The following is a 22,916-nucleotide window of genomic DNA, read 5'->3' as shown; positions in this document are numbered from 1 at the left end:
GATCCTATTGGTTGATGATGTTGTTGAGCTCTTCCATATCTTGGATGATTTCTTAACTAGTTGTTCTATCAATTGGTGCAAGAAAGGTATTGGAACTTTCAACTATAATTGTGGGTTTATCTATTTCTTGTTTCAGTTTTATCAGGTTTTGCTTCCATATTTTCAGCTCTGTCATTTGCTTTATACATATTTAGGAACAAATGCCTTCTTGATGAAGTGACCCTTTTACTATTAATACATAAAGACCCTCTCTGTCTCTGGTAATTTTCTTTGCTCTGATATTAATATAATCACTCTGCTTTTCTTTGATTAATGTTTACCTGATCTATATTTTTTAGCCTTTTCTCTTTTTTTTGGCTGCATCAGGTCTGAGTTGTAGCACATGGGACCTTCACTACAACATGCAGGATCTTTCCTTGCAGCACATGAGCTCTTCGTTGTGGCACTTGGGCTTCTCTCTAGTTGTGGCATGCGGGCTCTCTAGCTGTGTCATGCGGGCTCCAGAGCGCATGGGCTCTATAGTTAGCAGCACGAGGGCTCTATAGTTGTGGCAGGTGGGCTTAGTTGCCCCATGGCATGTGGGATCCTAGTTCCCTAACCAGGGATTGAACCTGTGTCCCCTGCATTGGAAGGCGGATTCTTAACCACTGGACCACGAGGGAAGTCCCATACCCTATTATTTTCAACAAACCTATATCACTATATTTGAAGTGAGTTTCTCTCATAGACAGCATATAACTAAGTAATATTTTTTTATTTCATAATGACAATCTCTTAATTGATGCATTTGGATCATTTACATATAATGTAACAAAAATATGCTAGGGCTTAAGTCTGTCATTTTATCTTTTGTTTTCTGTTTGGTTTGTTTTGGTTTTCATTTCTCTGTTTTCTATATCCTATCTTCTTGTGGGTGACTTAAACATTTTTTAGAATTCCATTTTAATTTATCTATAGTGGTTTTGAGTGTATCTCTTAGTACAGCTTTTTCAGTAGTTACCCTAGGTATTCCATTATATATACATAACTTATCACAGTCTACTGGTGGTGTCATTTTACCAGTGCAAATGAATTATAGGAATCTCACCTCCCTTAACATCTCTTTACCCTCCTGCATTTATAATTGTCCTAAATATCTCTTCTACATATGTTTAGAACCACATCAGAAAGTGTTATAAATTTTGTCAATGAACAAACATAATTTAGAAAACTCAAGTGGAGAAGGGAAGTCTATTTTATTTATATATATTTTTGTTTATCATGTTCTTTTTTTTCTTGGCCACACCACACAGCTTGCAGGATCTTAGTTCCCTGACCAGGGATCGAACCCATGCCCTCAGCAGCAAAAGCACAGAGTCCTAACCACTGGACCGCCAGGAATTCCCTGCTCATCATGTTCTTTTTTCCTTCCTGATGTTCCAAGTTTCCATTATTTCCTTTATGTCTAGAGACTTTCTTTAGCTATTCTTTTAGGGTTGATCTGCTGGTGGCAAATTCCTTTGTTTTCATTTAAGAATGTCACACCAGCCCAGTGGGAAGAGGGAGGAAGACCTTATTATCTCCAGGTGGGTTTGGAAGGCCACACTTCCCATGTGGTCTCCACTGACACAGAGGGGAGGGCAGGCATACCAAAGTGAAGATATCCCCTACATGATCTTTTCTGACATTATCCCAGTGGGGCTTCAGGGTACCACATTAAAGCCTCACAAAGATGAAAATCTAGGCTTCCCACTTGGACTTTGTTGGCATGAAGGTGGGTGGGTCCATAGTTTTTTCTCCACTGTCTGCCTAGAGTTAGGGCAGTTATTGTCTAAAAGTTTTCTGTCATGCTAGGGTGTCTCTTTCCTGGTCCTTTGGCAAGAGAGAGCAGGTTTTTGTTGAGGATATTTTTTATCTGTACCCACTGTCATCTCTGGGTCACCAACTTCTTCAGTTCTAAGTCTGGGATACATGAGGCAAAAAGAAAACCCCAGGGAACTTACCAACTTACTACCATATTGTTCTTTGGGTCCCAAGGTCCCTAATCAGACTGCCTTCTACCTTCTTAACTCCACCTTTCAGGGTATTCTTATTTTATATATACATACATCCATACACATATAATATATATGTATTATTATTTTATATAATAAGTATGTCTTATTTTAGTTATACATAACAGGAGGAATAGGGGAAAGCATGTGTACTCCATCTTCCTGGAAGCAGAACTCTCCATTCTTTAACATGATGAATGAACTAATGAATGTGAAGAACAGGTAACCCTTGGAGAACAGAAATTACCTGAAAACATTACCAAGTCACTAACAATGGCTAAAATATAATAAGAGGGTGAAGAAGTTTTCAAGAAGCAAATCAGGAACAAGTGCAAAATAAAGTTCTAGATATACTGAGGCAGGGAGAGCAATAGCTTATGGCCTCAGGCTTACATGACCAAATGTCAGAAACTGCTGGAATCTTAGCAACACCTGAGATCCGGATGCATCACAGGCCTGGGGAAGCTACGTAACCTCTCTTCACTAAATAGCATTATTGTGAGAACTGAATGAATTGATAAATACAAATAATGTATAGCAAGTGCCTGGCTCACCTTAAGGGCTCTATAAATGTTAATTATTAATGTTGTTAGCTAAAAATATGTATATTACCTAATATAAGAGCTTCTGGAGATAACAGAAGTCTATCTGTATAATTATTAGGCCACAATTCTCCAAGGCTTGGAGGTCAGTGTTGAAGAAGAAACTGACCATCATCATTAAACTTAACATGGGGATCATTCTGCCAGTTACGAGAATTTTTACCTACTTCAAGGCACTTGCTTAAGTTCATAGGCAGCACCATTAATGTAGTTTAGAAAGAAATATTTTTTTTGAAAAAGAGATACATGCCAGGAAGGGTAGAACTAATTCTACCCCTACTCACCCTACTCTGTGACTACTCAGACTTCCACCGTCTACCAGACACCAATCTTCCCTAAACATACTACAAAGTACCTCAAAATCACCAAGTCCAATATCAAACTTCTTGTTCTTTTTGAAACCTGCTCTTCCTCCAGATTTCCCTATTTCAGTGTCTCTCTAATGAACCATTAGCCTCTAAGGAAACCAAGACAGAAATCACAGTCATCCTTTATTCACCATTCCTAAAAAGTCACTAAGCATACTGACTCTATATCAAAAATACTTTGACTTTGTCACTCCTGTTTCTCTCCACTGTCATTTCTGTAATAGAGCTACCAACCCCACCCTTGCTCCCACCTGACCCAGTCCTTCATCCAGCCTCAACTTCTACTCCCTTCGCTTCCCTTCCTGCTCAGGAATGCAGCCAGATCAAGTGGTTTCCTAACATCTCCCGCAGCTCAATGCCTTTGTGCATCTGTTTCCCTCTGCCTAGAATGCCTTCTCCCTCTTCCCTTTATATCCCACCTGCAAACTCCTATTCATTCCTGAAAATGAAACTGAATAATGCTTTTCTCTTCATTTTTCCTAATAACTTGAGATCTAGATATAGCTGTTTTTCTACTATCTATCTTTTCCCACTAGGCTGTACGTTCCTCAAGGGCAGGGTCATGCATTTTTCATCTTTATAGTATTAGGGCTGTTAAAAAAATGGTGGACTATGAAAACAAAGAGTCTTAAATTGAAACTTTAGCTTTGTCATTTCCCAAGTATGTGACCTTGGATAGTTTACTTTATATCCTGTCAACTAATTGGACTGAGAATATAACTTGCAGAGGTGTTGATCCTGTGAACCCTCAAAATAGTTGGGGGATACAGAGCCACAAAATGCCTTAAGTTAGTGGTCTATGATTAATCTCAAGTGCCTTTCAAATATGAATATCACTTCTGTGCATAATAAAATCAGGAAAGTTTGGGAAGCATGAAATTACTTAATTGACCAGTTTGTGCATATGTAAATTATTGATGATAATGCCTGATTCAGAGGGTTATTGGAAGGATTTATATATGTTAAATGACCCAACTAGCACAAAGTCTGGGACATGGTTGGTACTCAACAAATGTTAGTTCTATTCATCTTCTTTTTATTTTTTTCTCTTTAAAGTCTTTTCTCCACTTTTCCGTTTCCTTTCTGCTCTAGCTTTTTAAAAAACATATATTTTTCAGTCATTTCTACACTTATTCTACTTCCTCTCTATTTATTTTACTTTACTCCAACCCAGTCTCCCCTTATATCCTTATTCTATCCTCATTCAGACTCAAGAACACACACTTCAAAGATATGGCTTTCCTCCACTCACTATGTATGCATACCAACACTGCACCATCACCCACAAAACACCAACTCTGAATGTTGAGAAAGCTTCAGCAAGAACTATTCCTCATAATAAAAATCTATGAGTGGAAGAAGAATTAATTTTCAAGGAGAATGAATCTCATTCAGGACAGGTTTAACACAACCAAAACTCAGAAAAGATAAGCAAAAGAAAAGGAAAAGTAATAGAAAAAGTAAAAAGAAAAGAAAAGAGATTATATTGTAATAGAAATAACATTGTTTCAAACAATATTCTTCAGCATATGAAACAAAGAAATCATCATCATTCTTGCAGTGAAGAATCTAAATTAATTTAAATTCATGTGACATAGCAATGAATCTCTTAAAAGGATGGAAAAGGGAGAAACCTAAAAAATGAGTGTTAAAAAACATTAGTCACGCACGGTGATTCAGGAAAAAGAATTACATGGTAAAAAACAGCTGGGGGGCTTCCCTGGTGGCACAGTGGTTGAGAGTCCGCCTGCCGATGCAGGGGACGCGGGTTCGTGCCCCGGTCCGGGAAGATCCCACATGCCGCGGAGCAGCTGGGCCCGTGAGCCATAGCCGCTGAGCCTGCGCGTCTGGAGCCTGTGCTCCGCAACGGGAGAGGCCACAGCAGTGAGAGGCCCGCGTACCGCAAAAAATAAAATAAAATAAAATAAATTTTTAAAAATAAAAAAAAAAACAGCTGGGATTTGCTGCACTTGATCTTCACTTTGCCAATAGAGATTGAACATTGCATTAACATATTACTGGTTGGAAGTCCTGTGGTAACTTATTTAATTTGGTCCAATATGGAGACTCCAAGTTTTCAACAACAGTGGAATCATTCTTTTTCTTTAAAGTAGCATCTCATATAAGTAGTACATTTTGGAAATCTTATTGATGAGTTTGTTTCCATTAAAACCAGGAAAGTGGGCTTCCCTGGTGGCGCAGTGGTTGGGAGTCCGCTTGCTGATGCAGGGGATGCGGGTTCGTGCCCCAGTCCGTAAGGATCCCACGTGCCGCGGAGGGGCTGGGCCTGTGGGCCATGGCCGCTGAGCCTGCGCGTCCGGAGCCTGGGCTCCATGGTGGGAGAGGCCGCGGCAGTGGGAGGCCCACGTACAGAAAAAAAAAAAAAAAAAAAAACACCAGGAAAGTAAAATTATCAATTGGTTTTTGTATAAGTAAAATATTTAAACTTAAAATATTTTGAGTTTTAATACACCTATAATACTTTTCAATTTTTTGATAGTTTTTTACCTGCTTTAATGTTCTGGAAAAAAATTAACTGTTACAAATTTTTTTTCCTTTTGCCTTAGACTCCAGTATCCCTAGGCAGGGTCCTCAGTGGTTGCCTCTGAATGGTAGTGAGGGTTGATTGGGGAGGAGCATGAGGGAACTTTCTGGAGTGATGGAAATGCTCAGTATCTTGATAAGGGTATGAGTTACAAAAATGTATACATTTGTCAAAGCTCAGCAAATGTTCACTTACAAGCATGGCATTTCATTGTAAGTTTTATATAAAAAAGAAAAAGACCGTGAATAATGAATTCTAGTTAAAAATGTGCATGCTGAAGTATGCAGGGGAAAGAATACTTAAGTCTATCATTTACTCTGAATGCACAAAAATAAAATGGATTAGTCGATGGAGGGTTACCTGTATGTAATAAAGTCTAGTAAAATGTGAATGGTACAATTGGTGGTAGGTACATATTTGTGTAGTGTAAAATTCCTTCAACTTTGCAGTATGTTTGCCAATTTTCATAACAAGGTGCTAGGGAAAAGAGAAAATGAATAAAATGAAATGAAATGGAATTAAATAAAAAGCAGCATCTCAAAAAACAACAAAAAAGCAGCATCTCATAGAAATAATGAGAAGCTCTGGTCTGGAAACCACATGCAGACAATCATGATTTATTCACTACTGAATCACTATAGAATGCCTAATATGTGACAGGCACTGGGATATTATGACATCAATGAATAAAACAAGTAAAAATCCCTGCCCTCATGGAGCTCATATGCTAGTGGGCTAAGGGTAAGATAACACACTTATTAAATAACTAAACTGTATATTAGGCTAGAAGGTGACAAGTACTGTGAAGAATAAATAGTGCAGTTAAAATAGGACTGCAATTTTAAATAAGACAGTTGGAATAGATCTCAAAGAGAAGGTAAGATTTGTGCAAAGACTTGAGGGAGATGACATAATAAGCCAAGTGGAAAATCTTGAGGGGTAATCTACCGCAGGTGGACCTGTCATATTCTAAGATTAGCAGCAAGGCTGGTGTGGGCTGACAGATTTAGTGACTAGAGTAGTAGGATATAAGGTCAGGGAAGGAATGAAGGACCAGATAATGTAGAATGTTATAGGCTAAATTGTGACCCACAAAATTCATATGTTGACGCCCTCCCTAATCTCCAGTCCCTCAGAATGTGACTGTATTTGGAGACAGTGCCTTTGAAGAGGTAATTCAAAGTTAAAACTGGGTTGTTAGTGTGGGGCCTAATCTAATATGACTGGTGCCCTTATAAGAAGAGGAGGTTAGGAAACAAAGTGACAACCATGTGAGGAAACAGTGAGAAGGTGGCCATCTGCAAGCCAAGGAGAGAGGCCTCAAAAGAAACATACCTTGACCTTGAACTTCTAGCCTCTAGAATTTCTGTGGTTTAAGCTGCACAGCCTGTTATTTTTTTTTATGGCAGCCCATCCCTCCTAACTTTACAACAAGAACAAGCCAAATAAGTTCCCCAACCATGTTTGCTTGTTTGTTTAACTCCCAGAGAACTAGGAATACAAAGAAAGCTAAATGAATTAAATTCCAGGAAGGAAGGAATCCTTCCCAGCAAAGAAGAAACTCACTACTGCTTTCACCCCTGGTTTAGTGGGAAGAAGAGCAAATATGCTCTTGATAGGGGTAAGGAGAAAGTAGCTTAACTTGTAAAACTGTTAAACACTGTAAGTGGACTGATGTGATGGATTAGATCCCACAAAACCTCATCACAGAGGGAGGCTGTGGCCCTGACCCAGAGACACAGAGGCCTTTCCTGAGAGAAAGGCAGGAGCTCTCTGAAGGCTGAGGATAGGGAAGAACAGCCGAGAAACAACTGACTTCTTCATTATCCTTTACTATCTCCTTATTCTCCTTTCAATAACTGTTGAATCTGTAGTGATGTCACCTTTCTCATCCCTGATACTGGTAATTTGTCTCTTCTCTTTTATTCCCTGATCCATCCTAGCTAGGTTCATCAATACTATTGATCTTCTCAAAGAATCAATTTTTGTTTTCATTGATTTCCCCATTGTTTTTCTGTTTTCTATGCTCTTGATTTCTGTCTTGATCTTTATTATTTCCTTTCTTTTCTTTTTTTTTGGTTTTCATTGACTATTTTATAGTTTCTTTTTGCAGTACGCGGGCCTCTCACTGTTGTGGCCTCTCCCGTTGTGGAGCACAGGCTCCGGACACACAGGCTCAGCAGCCACAGCTCACGGGCCCAGCCACTCTGCGGCATGTGGGATCTTCCTGGACCCAGGCACAAACATGTGTCCCCTGCATCAGCAGGCGGATTCTCAACCACTGTGCCACCAGGGAAGCCCTATAGTTTCTTAAGATAGAAGCTGAGGTCATTGTTTTGGGACCTTTCTTTTTTCTAATATAGGCACCTACTGCTATAGATTTTTCCTTAAATACTGCTTCACGAGCATCCAACAAATTCTGATATGTTGTATGTACACTTTCATTTCATGTGAAATACCTTCTACTTTCCCTTTACATTTATTTTTGACCCACAGTGTATTAGTTTCCTATGGTTACCTCAATAAATTATCACAGACTGTGTATCTTAAATCAACAAAAATTTATTTTCTCACAATTCTGGAGGCTAGGAGTCCAAAATTAGAGTGTTAGCAAGGTCACACTTCCTCTAACAGCTCTAGAGGAGATTTCATTCCTTGCCTCTTCCAGCTTCTGTTGGCTCCATGTGTTATGTGGCTTATGGCTCTATAACCCCAATCTCTGCCTCTGTCTTCATGTGGCCTTCTCCTCTGTGTCTGTGTGCTCTCCTTTTCTTTCTTTTATAAAGATACCTCTCATTGGACTTTGGACCCATATGGATAATCCAAGATTATCTCATCTGAAAATCCTTAACTGAATCACATCTGCAAAGAAGGTCGTATTCACAGGTTCCAGTGATTACAACATAGACATATCATGTTGGAAACCACAGATCAACCCACTACACAGGTATTATTCAGAAGTATGTTATTTGGTGTCCAGATATTTGGGGGCTTTCCAGACATGTTTTGTTATTGATTTTTCATTTAATTTCATTGTGGTTAGAGAACATACTCTGCAATACCTTTAAACATATTGAGACTTATTTTTATGGCCCAAAATATAATTTATCTTGGCAAATGTTCTGTGTGCATTTGAAAAGAATGTATATTCTACTGTTTTTGGGTGGAGTGCTCTAAAAATGTCAATAGGTCAAGTTACTTGACTGTGTTTTTCAAATCTATCTACTGATCTTCTGTCTACTTATTCTATCAATTTGTGACAAGGATAACATATTTCTGACTGTAACTATGAATAATGTGTACTATATTACCATGTTTTCTAACATTGTCTACATCTCACACCCATATGTTCACTGATACCTACATGGGTGGATACTTCCTAACAAATTCTCCCTCTCTTTTATTAGGAGTCCTGCCCATCGTTCTTCCTATTTTAGTTATAGATATTTTTCTATAAATTTTGGTTAATACATAGGAGATATTTGACTCTGCAAAAATTTCAACTTCAGTTTTTACTCATCCTTTAAAATTCAAACTATACTTTTATAAGTGTTGTAAATTATGTTTATGTTCTTGGTTTCATGAGCTGTCTGCTCCTGATCAGGTGATATAATTCTGAATACAATCAAAGCCACTTATGAAGTTTTGTGAGAGGTACTAAGTGCTCTTCTAAAAACTTTTTAGTCTTAAATATTTAAATAGAAATGAGAAAACTGGTAACATTTTTTTTTTCAAATATCAGATAGCAAGTTCAAGAAGCAGATTATACTAAACTTCTCATTACTAAGAAGTTACACATCATGAACTCAAATTTCTTTTTTGAGGCTTAATGTAGCTTAACACTTTACCTCATGGGAGTTACAATATGGAAAGAAGACATAAAAGACTTGGGTTGATTGGTCTGTATCACAGCAGGGCCTGCAAAATATACCAGGTTTCCCAGGGTGGCCACACTGTCTGAATTATTCACCTCTGGGCTGTTGTTATATTTGAGGGAGGAATTCAAAGGTCTATGAGTGACCATCTGCAGAAAAGGAAAAGGTAGGCCAGGACTGCATGAATTTCCCATGTACTGAGTCAAGCTCACTATTGGAAAAAAAAAATCTATCTCATATTCAGCCAGTTCTGAGAAACAATCAGCTGAATGAATACAGTGTAGTCACCTCTCAATATTAAAAATAGTACTATCTATAAGAACTAGGACAATGAATGGAAATATGAGACAAGGTCCAACAAAGCGATATGGTAAAACTGCAATTTGTCATAGGAGACAAATTTCCATTAAAATGATCACGCTAAAGTACAGAATATCTCAGTGTGGGAACTTTATCATTATTTCTACCTCTATTCAAAACTTACTTTGGTTCAGGTGCTATGCTAGGCAGTATAGGGAGCTATTAATATGACTATTATCTGACCTCATGGAAGTTAAAAATTAGTTGGTGATAAAATTTTATTTATGTTTATTATAAGATCTCTCAATAATAAAGTTATCATCTGGGTAAGAGGTCCTTGAGACAATCTCCTACCTAGAGCTGAGAACTCCTAAGAAATGGTACTTTTCAGGGATACTTTCTTTGGTCACCAGACTGTTCCCTAAAATAGTCAATGTATATAGGCCTTAATTATAATATTAAAGTTTGAATTAAGATAAAAATGAAGTATATGAAAAATGAGTGTGTGATTTGCTTTTAGCTGAAGGTTTAGAATGACTGATGGTTCACTTTGGCATGAGCTGTGTCATACAAAGGAGGCCTTAGTTGCATTTCTACAAGATAACCCAAGGCAATGACACCCTCCCCATCTATGCCATTGCTCTTGCACCAGAGGAGACCAACTGGTGGAATAGCAGTCTTCTGGGGCCAAACCAGACAGGTTTACTTGAAGATGCTTCTCCACCATTAGGACACCCAGAGTCATGAGACTCTAGAACACTTCACTCACCTTTCCTCCCTATAGTAAAGGAGAGAGCAGTTGGTGGCTTTCAATTTATCCTCTTGTTAGAAGCCTTCCTATCTGACATATTCAGAATAGGTAGATGGCCAGTTTGTCAAATAAATATATTAAAGTTAAGAATCTTTAAAAATAATACCTAAACATTCTTCATAATAACATTTAAATGCACATAGTTTGCTATTCTTTTGATGTGAGGCCAAGACCTTTGCTTTATGTACAGATCTGCTAGTTAGATTTCTACATTTTACATAAAGCATTTTCATATGCATCATCTATGCTTTCAAGTTTTGTTTCTTTAGAATAAAGTGAGGAAATTAAAGACACGAGAAAAAATCTGAAGAATCATTCCATGATTCTTAGCCACTCACATTTTCCCATCTTTTATGATTGTCTCAGCCACACCTAATTCTAATTCAACAAGAATTTTGCTTTAGCAAATTGACTAGCAGTCTATTTTAGTTTTCATATAAACATTTCTCTTCACTTGTAGATGTTATATTCATTTACAGAACAATTAATTACATTATATAATAAAATAGCAAGTACAACTGTCATGTACAGATTTGGGACTCTTGGTGACATACATCACCACAAGGGGCACCTGAAGTACACAGGAGTAGGGAAGAACAGCCTTCTAGAATGTCATAGGCATTAGTGTTTAAACTTTCCGGAGGAAATAGAGAACGTCAGTTAGTCCACTTAGCTGGGAGATGGGATAAGAGGGATTCTGTTGTTGCTTATTAAGCTTGAGACTTTTGTAAAGGCCTACTTATTTAGAAAAGAAGAGAAAAAAAAAAAGAACATGCCTCAAGCTTCCCTCTACAACTAGAAAACTACCTTAATCAAAATACACAGATATAACCAAAAATTACAGAGAAGGAAACAATGAATTTCACCTGGCATTTAAGAATAAGAAAATTAAATTTCAGAAAATCAAGACAGCAAAGGAGGAGCAGCAGAGGAAGACTTCAACTCCATTGCTTCTGTGGAAGCAAAAGCTTATGTGATACAACACTACTAAAGTGAAAACAAAGAGATACTACTTGACCAGCCCCAGTTCACTTCATACAAGTTCACAGAGTGACATGGTGCCCACAACATCTCAATGTCATCAACAATGAGTTGCAATAAAAATGACCCTGAAAGTTCCTTTCAGGTCTATTTGTACAAACTTTTGACAAGTGAACAGCACTTACTGATATAAATAAAGGCCGGCAGACCACATGACAGGTTTGCATACTTATAAAATTATATCAATGCAATCAGCAGATTCCAAGATTTGAAAAGCATTTTGAAACATTGCATAGTGCACATGTAAAAGGGACAGAGTGATTTCAGTGTCTCTCAATCAAATATAGAGTTTTGAAGAAATAGCTAGTTCCAATGAAGACATTTTGGTCAGAAAACTTTAGGTAAACAAGATGCCCATTTGATACTAGCTCATTCCCTTCACATGAGTTCAGATATGGCTGTAGTCAATCTGTGTCACAACAATCCAGAAAACATGATAATTCTTAGCCGTGCCATAAGGAACTATTTAAGAACTAGTAGAATTAGTCTGTTTCCATAGAGACAAAGGAGATTTATACACACTCTGAAAGAAGCTTACAGGGTTATACCATTTCCATGAGTGTGACAAGCCATTGTAGATATTTAAGTAATAGTTTTCCAAAGGAAAAAGCAATATTTTCAAAGACCATTTATGGCAACGATGAAACGGTCATAGCTCTTTTATTTTAATATATGAGTTCCATAGACATTCATACTCCAAATATATACAGACACTTGTTTACATAAAATAAAACATCATAAATTACCATCTATGGTAAGATGTAGGTACAAACACCTGCAAATGATATCTCTGTAGAAACCATAGCATGATATCATATGGCCACCAAGTGATTCGGCCCTGCTTATTTCTAAAACTCCAGTCCATTACACTGACTACCATTACAGCTATTTAAGCATGAAATGTTTGCCCTCATTTTTATTCAGACACTTCATGGACCATTTACTGTCAGCTATAAAATCATCTGAAAGGTAATTGAGTTTACAGCTGAGAAAAATAAGAAGCCTCCTAAACAATCTGAGAATATTGACTTAGTGTCTTGTAGGTAGGGATGAACTTAAATTGAATGTGAAATTGGGGCAAAAGGTGACTTTTTAACAAGAACATTTTTTAAAACAAATGAGCAGAATGGCTTGTGGATGTTCAAGTTTCTCCCCCTTAATAAGAAAAAGCTTAGCCATAAAGAGAAGAAAACTTTAAAATGCCTCCGAAGTCCTCATAGTTCAAAAAATAGTATCAAGGGCCAAAGGTAGCTTCAAGACACTAGCCTCAGCTGTAAAAATTGTGAAAGGCTGGGTCAGTGAGGCTGACCACATGTAGGAAAAGGACACCTTTTCTCATAGGCATGCCGTTTACCAGATACGTTTTATTTTCCAACAAATATAAAACCTAATTACATCCCCAAACCCTTTAATGCCCACTGTGTGTGCAAGGCACTGTTCTAGGTACCACAAAGGAACACAAAAATGATTTGTGGCCGCCACAAACTTAAGGTCTAGAGGGAAGATAAATAAATGAATAACTTTAGTACAAAGCAGAACGCAAGGAGGGCTACAAAGACAAAATGCGCTCTCTGCTGGATGGTGGAGCTCACCCAGCTGCCAGTGGGGCTGAGGGAACCTGGAGAATGAGCCCTGCCCACCCTGGTATTGCTGCGTAGGACAGGTGCCCCCTTCAGGCCTTAGGGCACGAAGGGCCGGCCTCTAGCGCACACCTGACAACAATGCTTCTGTACACATATGCTTCTCCAACTGTGGGCAGCTCTTCAAAGACAAGAACTAAATTTCTTATTTATTCTGTGTTCCTAGCACTTAGTTTAGGGTCTAGTACCTAGGAGGCAATCAATAAATATAAAATGGAAAATTTAATAAACTAAATTCCCTCAATCCGGAACGGGCCACTATCCCTTTTCTCCCTTTTCTCTATACACACACATTCACATTTCTGAATATAAAATTCCTACCCAGGTCAAATGCTACTTCTTCCTTACAGCAATATTTAATCTTGCCTCTTTTTCTAACCCTAAGCAGAATTTTTTACCCTTTCCCTGGATTTTTCTGTAATCTATACCCCTCAGACTTCTAAAATGGTTTTAAAAGGCTGCATTAAATCAATGATTCTCTGTCGCTCTCATTTTCCACCCGCTCTCAACAGTTTGTGTGATTACCGCTATTTGTGACTGCTTTTCTGTGTAACCTCCTAGAGGGAGGGATCTAAACACCTCATTTTTATGCCTTCAGCGCCCTAAGAGAGCATCAGTTTACTGGCTTAACAAGAACCTATTTAGCAACAATACTGAGCCTGAAGCTATATAAAATTTTAATTAAGTGAGATGATATTTCTAGACATGATTGAGAGATTCCAGCGTAACAGGGGTCTTCTTGACCTCCGCAGCCTTTTGCCTGTTCTAACACTGCTGTGTTTGCTCAAGGGCTATTGACACACAAGACTGTCCTGACACTAACGACTCCATGTATTATTTCCTTTCAAACCTCCAGCCACTGTTTTCCTCTAATTCATCTTCTGCCTGGATAATATCACAGGTGGGATACACTGATGTCCCTTCATCTATGTCTTACCTTACATGAAATAGAATAAGAGGTTAAGTGATCATTTACCCCAAAATGGCAAGCAGCTTCTACCTTTGACCTCCAAAACTCTGCTACACATACATGAGTTTTCTTCAACCCTTGGGTAGGAGATTCCTGGATTAAAAATGCAAATGTGCTGCCCCCTCCTCCAAAAGTTTCAGGTCTCTTTATTTGGCCCTTCATATCTTTACATATAGGAAAATAAAACAAAACAAAAATAAAATGAGTGCATTAAATGCACAGCTTTTAGCACGTTGCTGAGCACATAGGAGAGACTAAGCTAAAAATTGTTAATTGGTAAAACATATGCAAAAGAAGTTTTCTAACTATAAGGAATCTTGTATGTAACTGGGTACTTTGTTTCACAGACAAATCTCAAGTTGTCAGAGAATTCAAAACAACACTCAGAAAAATTCATTTTAAAAAGTCTGAGTCATGCTGAGCAGACGATAGCTGGTATTTTATGTGCTCTCATTTTGAAGTCTCTCATTTAAAAGGAATCATTCATATTTTCTCCAGAGAACATACAGAATTTTTGTTACTTTCAATCACATGTAAATTGGTTTTATTCTTGACACTGTGGCCATAATTGCAAAAGGAATGCTGAAGATCACAGTGGGATACGGATATCTCACCGGAGCATTTCATATTCACCAGATTATGTCGTGTATGTACCTTGTATTTGAGAATTCATTCTACAGATGAATCTTAGAGATTGCTAATTTTCATAATAAACTAAAGCTGTTTATTCACCTAAGAGAAAACAGAGAGGGAACGTGTATAATTATATTTGAATCAACAGCTGCTGTGCCCACTAAAATCTTCCCCGTCTCCGATGAAGACACCATCACTATGTTTTTGCAACTAAAATAAAGTTGTTCTAAACGCAGATAATCTAAGGATCAGTCATCTTACTTTTATGTCTTTCCCCAGAGTAGTTTAAAAGAAAATGTTTTATAACGTTTATAACGTTATAAACGTTAAAACATTTATAACGTTCAAATTTGTCAGTTGCTGGAAACACTGACAAAGTCCAATGTAGGCTGCTTCTAAACTCCTTGAAAACCCAAAGAAAACAACAGAATGGAAGGTCCAGTATAATTGCATTAAATGTGTCTGTGGGAACTCAAAATAAGCATGACATGTTGCCCTGATAAAAAAATTTCTGGCATAAACCTCAGACAATTTGGGTGATCCTAGAAATCATTATAATCTCTCACCATCTGTCTCTTCTAATTTCTCCATTCCTAACTTCTAATTTCTGTTCCGTTTTTCTCACCACAGCCCCAAAGTAAAGAGCCTGCTTTGAAGGTTAAAGCTCTTTCCCCACCCCTGTATGCAGACTTCCCTACTCCTAAAATAGCGATAAAAAGTAACTCTTGACTACCAATTACTGAGATGGTTATAGAATGTCCTATTGGACTATCCTCTGGTTAAATGTTTAAAGGTCAATTAAAATGCAAATTAACACTAGACAATGAAACGATTATGGCTAGAGCATGACAAGAGAAAAAGTCAGTTTCATCCAAAAATGCAAACTTTTGGAATCATAATTAAATGTGTAGCTATTTAGATTTGACAAAAAAATTTATGGCCTAGTAAAGGAATCAGGAAACCCCAGCTAAAATTGTGCCAGATAAGGGTTTCCAGTCTGGTCAAAAAAATGTCACTTTAGAGACACCACAATTTTGGCAGTATATCTTTTCATTTCATGTCACGGAATTGATTTTCCTGAACTGTTAGATTGAGTGGGTTAATGTAGCAAAACTCTGAGTTCTTTGGGGAAAGATGGAGATCATTTGGTATAGTAATTTACTGATGTGGAAGAAACATATCTCCAGATATGTTTAGAAAGGATTGCTGAATTACAAAGAGATTAGTATTGGCCAGTCTCATGTGTGAGTAGGAGTGATGTCTACTAGTGGCTTTAGTAAAATGTATACATACATATAGAGCATAGGCTTATTTCACATGGCCAGTCATTTCATCTGACAGTGGCCGATGGTGGAGATGAGTGGGAGAAAGTGAAATTAAAACAATAGAAGACCAATAGCAATAAGAGCATAACAGAAGGCACGAGGCACCAAAGAGAGACTCATATGAGAAGCAGAAGATTATACATCATAACAAAATATTGATTCACATTCTGAAGATCTCAGGGAGATAAAAAAATGAAGAAGGAAAAACAGAAATTAATGATTGGTGAAAACTAAGAAATGACACACCTAAGAAGAAATGACTGTGGAAGAGTTGAGAATTATTAATGGCTTGTTTATTAATATTAGTTAATATTATTTGAATTATTAATATAATCCATATTTGAAAAAAGCTAGATATTCATATGAAATAACTAATGGGACAGTATGCAGACACGTAAAGCAAATGCATAATGATTTTTTAAAATGTTCTTTCCTCTATGTATTCATTGCTACAAAAATAAAGTACAGCCCAATAATACAAGTAGACAAATGGTAAGTACTATAACAGAAGGAAAGAGGCCTGAATATTTTCTAAAGAAAAAATGTTCTGCACTGTCCTGAAAGGATGTGAGGTAGCATCAGAAATTATTAAGATATTGTTGCTGGGTCTCCTGCTGGTCCAAAGAGCAGCATCTTTAATGAGCAATGAGCTGGACACTGACTCAACATCTTGACATGGCCAACCTCCATGAGAGGCTGATAATATTGGTTCCTATCTTGGATATTTTCAGGGAAGTAGAAAACAAGTTAACCATCTGCCTTCCTTTAGCTGTAGTTTTAAAGTCATGATATTCCAAAAAACAAAGCTAACTAAATGCCACAGATTAAATATCAAACTACTAATGATATCTACTATTCAGGTAATGTAAGTGTAAGATTCCATTTTCCCATAGCATTCTTTGCACAAAGTCATCAGGATCAAAAGATATTGTTTGACAACATTAAAAAAAAATTACTTCTCTGAATTAAAAATCAAAAACATAATTAAAAGGTGAATGCCTAAACATAAAAATATCTGTTACAACATGCTGGACAAGAATAAAATCCTTATGAAAGAAAGAGATAATGTAGAAATCATGAAGAAAAACTTAAAATCCTAAAAAACAAATATATGGAAGACAGATTTTTACATTGCAACCTCATTAGTCATCTAAGAAATGCAAACTAAAACAATGACATTCTATCTGTAAATAACAAAAATAAAAATTGTAAGTCTGGGGCTTCCCTGGTGGTGCAGTGGTTGAGAGTCTGCCTGCCGATGCAGGGGACATGGGTTCGTGCCCCGGTCCGGGAAGATCCCACATGCCGCAGAGCGGCTGGGCCCGTGAGCCATGGCCGCTGAGCCTGCACGTCCGGAGCCTGTGCTCCGCAACGGGAGAGGCCACAACAGTGAGAGGCCCGCGTACCGCAAAAAAAAAAAAAAAAAAATTGTAACTCTGGCAAGTGGACAATGAAACAGGCATACTTACATATCTCTGATAGAATACAGTGAAACTGTCTTTTCAGAAAGCAATTCAGGAAGAGTTTTTGATCTGGAAGTCCCACAGCTGGGAATCTATTCTAAGTAAATAAACCAAAATGCAGATAAAAAATATGCACACAGATGTCCCCTTAAAAAATTGTATATTATATAAGGGAAAGTCCAACAATGAAAGAATCTTTAAGTAAATCATGATATACTTATATTATACAGACATATTATACAGTTTTTAGTTACACAGGAAAATATTTATGATAAATTGCTAATTAGAAAAGCAGGATTCAACATTTTACATTAGGTATGATGTCAAACTCAATGGCTCTGTGTGTGTGTTTGTGTGTGTGTATTTTTGTCCACTCCCACACATACATATAGAAAATTACATGCTAAGATAACTACCTCTAAAAGAAACACGTATTATCTTTTAATGAGAAAAACACATAATTAATGGAATAAAACTTTCTCTGTTTTCCAATAATGCTGTGCATTAAGAAATAAATATCATTTTGGACTAAATAAATTTGGTTTACAGTAACTGAGGATTATAAGAATCCTGGCAGAGTCTAGGCATGGCTGAGTAAAGCCTGTCTTCACTATATGCAAACTAGTCATTTAAACAAAGCTGAAAGACAGACATTTTCAGGGTATCAAATAATACTTATAACTGAGATACATTTGGCATGCTAAATACAAATCATTCTTTTTTATTTAAATATGCCAAGAATCTTTATTGATTAACTTGTAAACCTTAAGACAAAGCAGTATATATTTGAAACAACACAGAACACACTTCTTGCCAAGAGTTTATAAGGATCCTATAGTTCTTCCAAACAAATACAATTTTAGTGAATATTTAACTTAATTCTATAAAACACTCATAACCTTTTTTTTCTCAAGGGTTAAAAAGGCTATTTTCCCCAATTCTATGGTTTTTTAGATTTAATTACAAAGAAAAATATATGCAAAATATCTTATTTCTAAAATGGAAACATGTGCCCAGTTAGATGAATAGCTTCTATCCCCCTGCCCAGCAAAAGATATTTCTAAGACTAGTTATTATCAATGAATTTATTGATATTATTATCAATGCCAATAAAAGTGGAAAGCCTTTAATTTCTCTCAATTCTACAACTAGTTTCCATAATCATGCTACACTGTCATTGCAACATATGAATAATTTTGAAGTGTCTCCTATTATGGTATAGCCCAAAATGATAATAGGCCCTTCTTTGCTGATGTATATTGAGGAACTCTAAAGTTTCCTGATTATTTGGGGTATCATTTTGCCAGTTATTATGTCTTTCTCTTGGTCCTGTTCATTTGTAAGTGTACAAATTCCTTTTTCTTTTCTTATCAGGAAAACTGACGAAATATTTCCTAAGCTATCTGCATTTGAAGAGTTATTAAAAAGATTCCTGAGTGTTGACTACCAGTTTACTTAAAACGCTTTTTCTTGAAATATTAAGCAGACAGAAATGGAATATCCATACTCATTTTTATTGTGCAATCGTATGACAATGGGTTTATGTGATGCTTTATAAAAGGTAATAACAATTAAATCCAAATACAAGATAACAAAAGAAGAATTCTCCAAGGAGAAAATTAATGATGTCAACATGCTGGAGAATTATTAAGATTAAAAAATATTACTTTAATTAAATGATATTTGATTCTACCTCCTTTCTAAGGAAATTTCCAACTTTGGAAAAATAACTGAGTACTACTATCAAAATGGATCTAAAGAAAGATTTTTGGGCTTCCTTGATGGCACAGTGGTTAAGATTCTGCCTGCCAATGCAGGGGACACAGGTTCGAGCCCTGACCCAGGAAGATCCCACATGCCATGGAGCAGCTAAGCCCGCGTGCCACAACTACTGAGCCTACGCACTATAGTCCGAGAGCCACAACTACTGAAGCCTGTGCACCTAGAGCCCATGCTCCACAACAAGAGAAGCCACTGCAATGAGAAGCCTGTGCACCAAAACGAAGAGTAGCCTCCACTTGTCAAAACTAGAGAAACCCGGGCTTCCCTGGTGGCGCAGTGGTTGAGAGTCCGCCTGCCAATGCAGGGGACACGGGTTCGTGCCCCGGTCCAGAAGGATCCCACATGCTGCAGAGCGGCTGGGCCCGTGAGCCATGGCCACTAAGCCTGCGCGTCCAGAGCCTGTGCTCCACAACAGGAGAGGCCATGAAAGTGAGAGGCCCACGTACCACACACACACACACACAAAAAAAAAAAAACTAGAGAAACCCTGCATACAGCAACAAACACCCAACACAGCCAAAAATAAATAAATAAAATAAAAATCTTAAAAAAAAAAGATTTTTTAGTCCATTAAAATAATTTCTCCCCAAAATCTATAGTTGTCCAGAAATACTGTAATCTGCAGAATTTTAATTTATCACATTTACAAGTTATTTTTCATTCTTTGATGCTACCTGCATTTCCTTATTTTTATATTCACCCTGGACAACTGTTTTAAACATTTGAAAGGTAAACTCAGAGCCAGATGACTGTTTCTACTTGATTTAAAAAAAAAAAAGTGGATTTCCCTGGTGGTCAAGTGGTTAAGAATCCGCCTTCTATGCAGGGGCGCAGGTTTGATCCCTGGTTGGGGAACTAAGATCCTACAGGCCGCAGGGCAACTAAGCCCATGCACCACAACTAGAGAGCCCGTGTGCCATAATTAGGCAGGTTGCATGCTGCAACTACTGAGCCCGCGCACTCTGGAGCCCACAGCCGCAAAAAAGATGCCACATGCCAAAACAAAGATCCCAAGTGCCACAACTAAGACCCAACGTAGCCAAATTAATCAATTAATTAATTTTTTAAAAAACTGACCTATAAGTAAACAATAGGCACATTAATAAATATGCCCTGAATTATGAAAAATATTACATAATTTTGGTTCTTAGGCAAATAGGTATTATAAAATGCGGTCACATTTTCATCATTATTTAAAGGTTCATCTAAGTTCTCAAAAGCTGAAATTTATTCACTCCTAAATATATTTATAAAGAATATATGTAGGAGTGAATACTTTCAGTTTTTGATGCAAAAATCCTCAACAAAATACTAGCAAACAGACTCCAACAGCACATTAAAAGGATCATACACCATGATCAAGTGGGGTTTATCCCAGGAATACAAAGATTCGTCAATATACGCAAATCAATCAATGTGATAAACCATATTAACAAACTGAAGGAGAAAAACCATATCATCATCTCAATAGATGCAGAAAAAGCTTTCAACAAAATTCAACACCCATTTATGATAACCACCCCCCCCAAGAAAGTAGGCATAGAGGGAACTTACCTCAACATAAGAAAGGTCATATATGACAAACCCACAGCCAACATCGTTTTCAATGGTGAAAAACTGAAAAATTTTCTCTAAGATCAGGAACAAGACAAGGTTGTCCACTCTCACCAATACCATTCAATGTAGTTTTGGAAGATTTAGCCACAGCAATCAGAGAAGAAAGAGAAATAAAAGGAATCCAAATCGGAAAAGAAGAAGTAAAGCTGTCACGGTTTGCAGATGACATGATACTATACATAGAGAATCCTAAAGATGCTACCAGAAAACTACTAAACCTAATCAATGAATTTGGTAAAGTAGCAGGATACAAAATTAATGCACAGAAATCTCTTGCATTCCTATACACTAATGATGAAAAATCTGAAAAAGAAATTAAGGAAACACTCCCATTTACCACTGCAACAAAAAGAATAGAAAACGTAGGAATAAACCTACCTAAGGAGACAAAAACCTGTATGCAGAAAATTATAAGACACTGATGAAAGAAATTAAAGATGATACCAACAGATGGAGAGATATACCATGTTCTTGGATTGGAAGAAAATCCAAGAAAATCCATGTGAAAATGACTCTACTACCCAAAGCAATCTACAGGTTCAATGCAATCCCTATCAAACTACCACTGGCATTTTTCACAGAACTAGAACAAAAAATTTCACAATTTGTATGGAAACACAAAAGACCCCAAATAGCCAAAGCAATCTTGAGAAAGAAAAACAGAGCTGGAGGAATCAGGCTTCTGGACTTCAGACATGCTACAAAGCTACAGTAATCAAGAGAGTATGGTACTGGCACAAAAACAGAAATATAGATAAATGGAACAGGATAGAAAGCCCAGAGATATACCCACACACATATATTTTCAATAAAGGAGGCAAGAGTATACAATGGAGAAAAGACAGCCTCTTCAATAAGTGGTGCTGGGAAAACTGCACAGCTACATGTAAAAGGATGAAATTAGAACACTCCCCAACACCATACACAAAAATAAACTCAAAATCAATTAAAGACCTCAATGTAAGGTCTGACACTATAAAACTCTTAGAGGAAAACATAGGCAGAACACTCTATGACATAAATCACAGCAAGATCCTTTTTGACCCACCTCCTAGAGAAATGGAAATAAAAATAAACAAATGGGATCTAATAAAAGTTAAAGCTTTTGCACAGCAAAGGAAACCATAAACAAGATGAAAAGATAACCCTCAGAATGGGAGAAAATATTTGCAAATGAAGCAACTGACAAAGGATTAATCTCCAGACTTTACAAGCAGCTCATTCAGCTCAATATCAAAAAAACTAACAACCCAATCGAAAAATGGGCAGAAGACGTAAATAGACATATCTCCAAAGAACACAGATTGCCAACAAACACATGAAAGAATGCTCAACATCATTAATCATTAGAGAAATGCAACTCAAAACTACAATGAGGTATCACCTCACACCAGTCAGAATGGCCATCATCAAAAAATCTACAAACAATAAATAGTAAATGCTGGAGAGGGTATGGAGAAAAGGGAACCCTCTTGCACTGTTGGTGGGAATGTAAATTGATACAGCCACTATGTAGAACAGTATGGAGGTTCCTTCTAAAACTAAAAATAGAACTACCATACGACCCAGCAATCCCACTACTGGGCATATACCCTGAGAAAACCATAATTCAAAAAGAGTCATGTACCAAAATGTTCATTGCAGCTCTATTTACAACAGCCAGGAAATGGAAGCAACCAAAGTGTCCATCAACAGATGAATGGATAAAGAAGATGTGGCACATATATACGATGGAATATTACTCAGCCATAAAAAAAACGAAATTGAATTATTTGTAGTGAGGTGGATGAACCTAGAGTCTGTCATACAGAGTGAAGTCAGTCAGAAAGAGGAAAGCAAATACCATATGCTAACACATATATATGGAATCGAAAAAAAAATGGTTCTGCAGAACCTAGGGGCAGGACAGGA

At 37.2% G+C, this 22,916-nt stretch overlaps 1 protein-coding gene across 2 annotated transcripts in view; it reads right to left on the bottom strand.

Annotated features, from left to right (window-relative positions):
- PDE4D (phosphodiesterase 4D) overlaps positions 1–22,916 on the bottom strand; it is a 1,454,760-nt gene that overhangs the window by 1,227,548 nt on the left and 204,296 nt on the right. For both annotated transcript variants that reach the window (XM_033437904.2, XM_049707909.1), the window contains one exon: positions 17,613–17,703. The gene's annotated coding sequence lies outside the window, so the exon portion shown is untranslated. The remainder of the gene's footprint in view (positions 1–17,612; positions 17,704–22,916) is intronic.

This window comes from Orcinus orca, chromosome 3 (assembly GCF_937001465.1).
Source record: "Orcinus orca chromosome 3, mOrcOrc1.1, whole genome shotgun sequence".
NCBI classification, from domain to species: domain Eukaryota; kingdom Metazoa; phylum Chordata; class Mammalia; order Artiodactyla; family Delphinidae; genus Orcinus; species Orcinus orca.
This window is presented reverse-complemented; position numbering and strand designations above follow the sequence as displayed.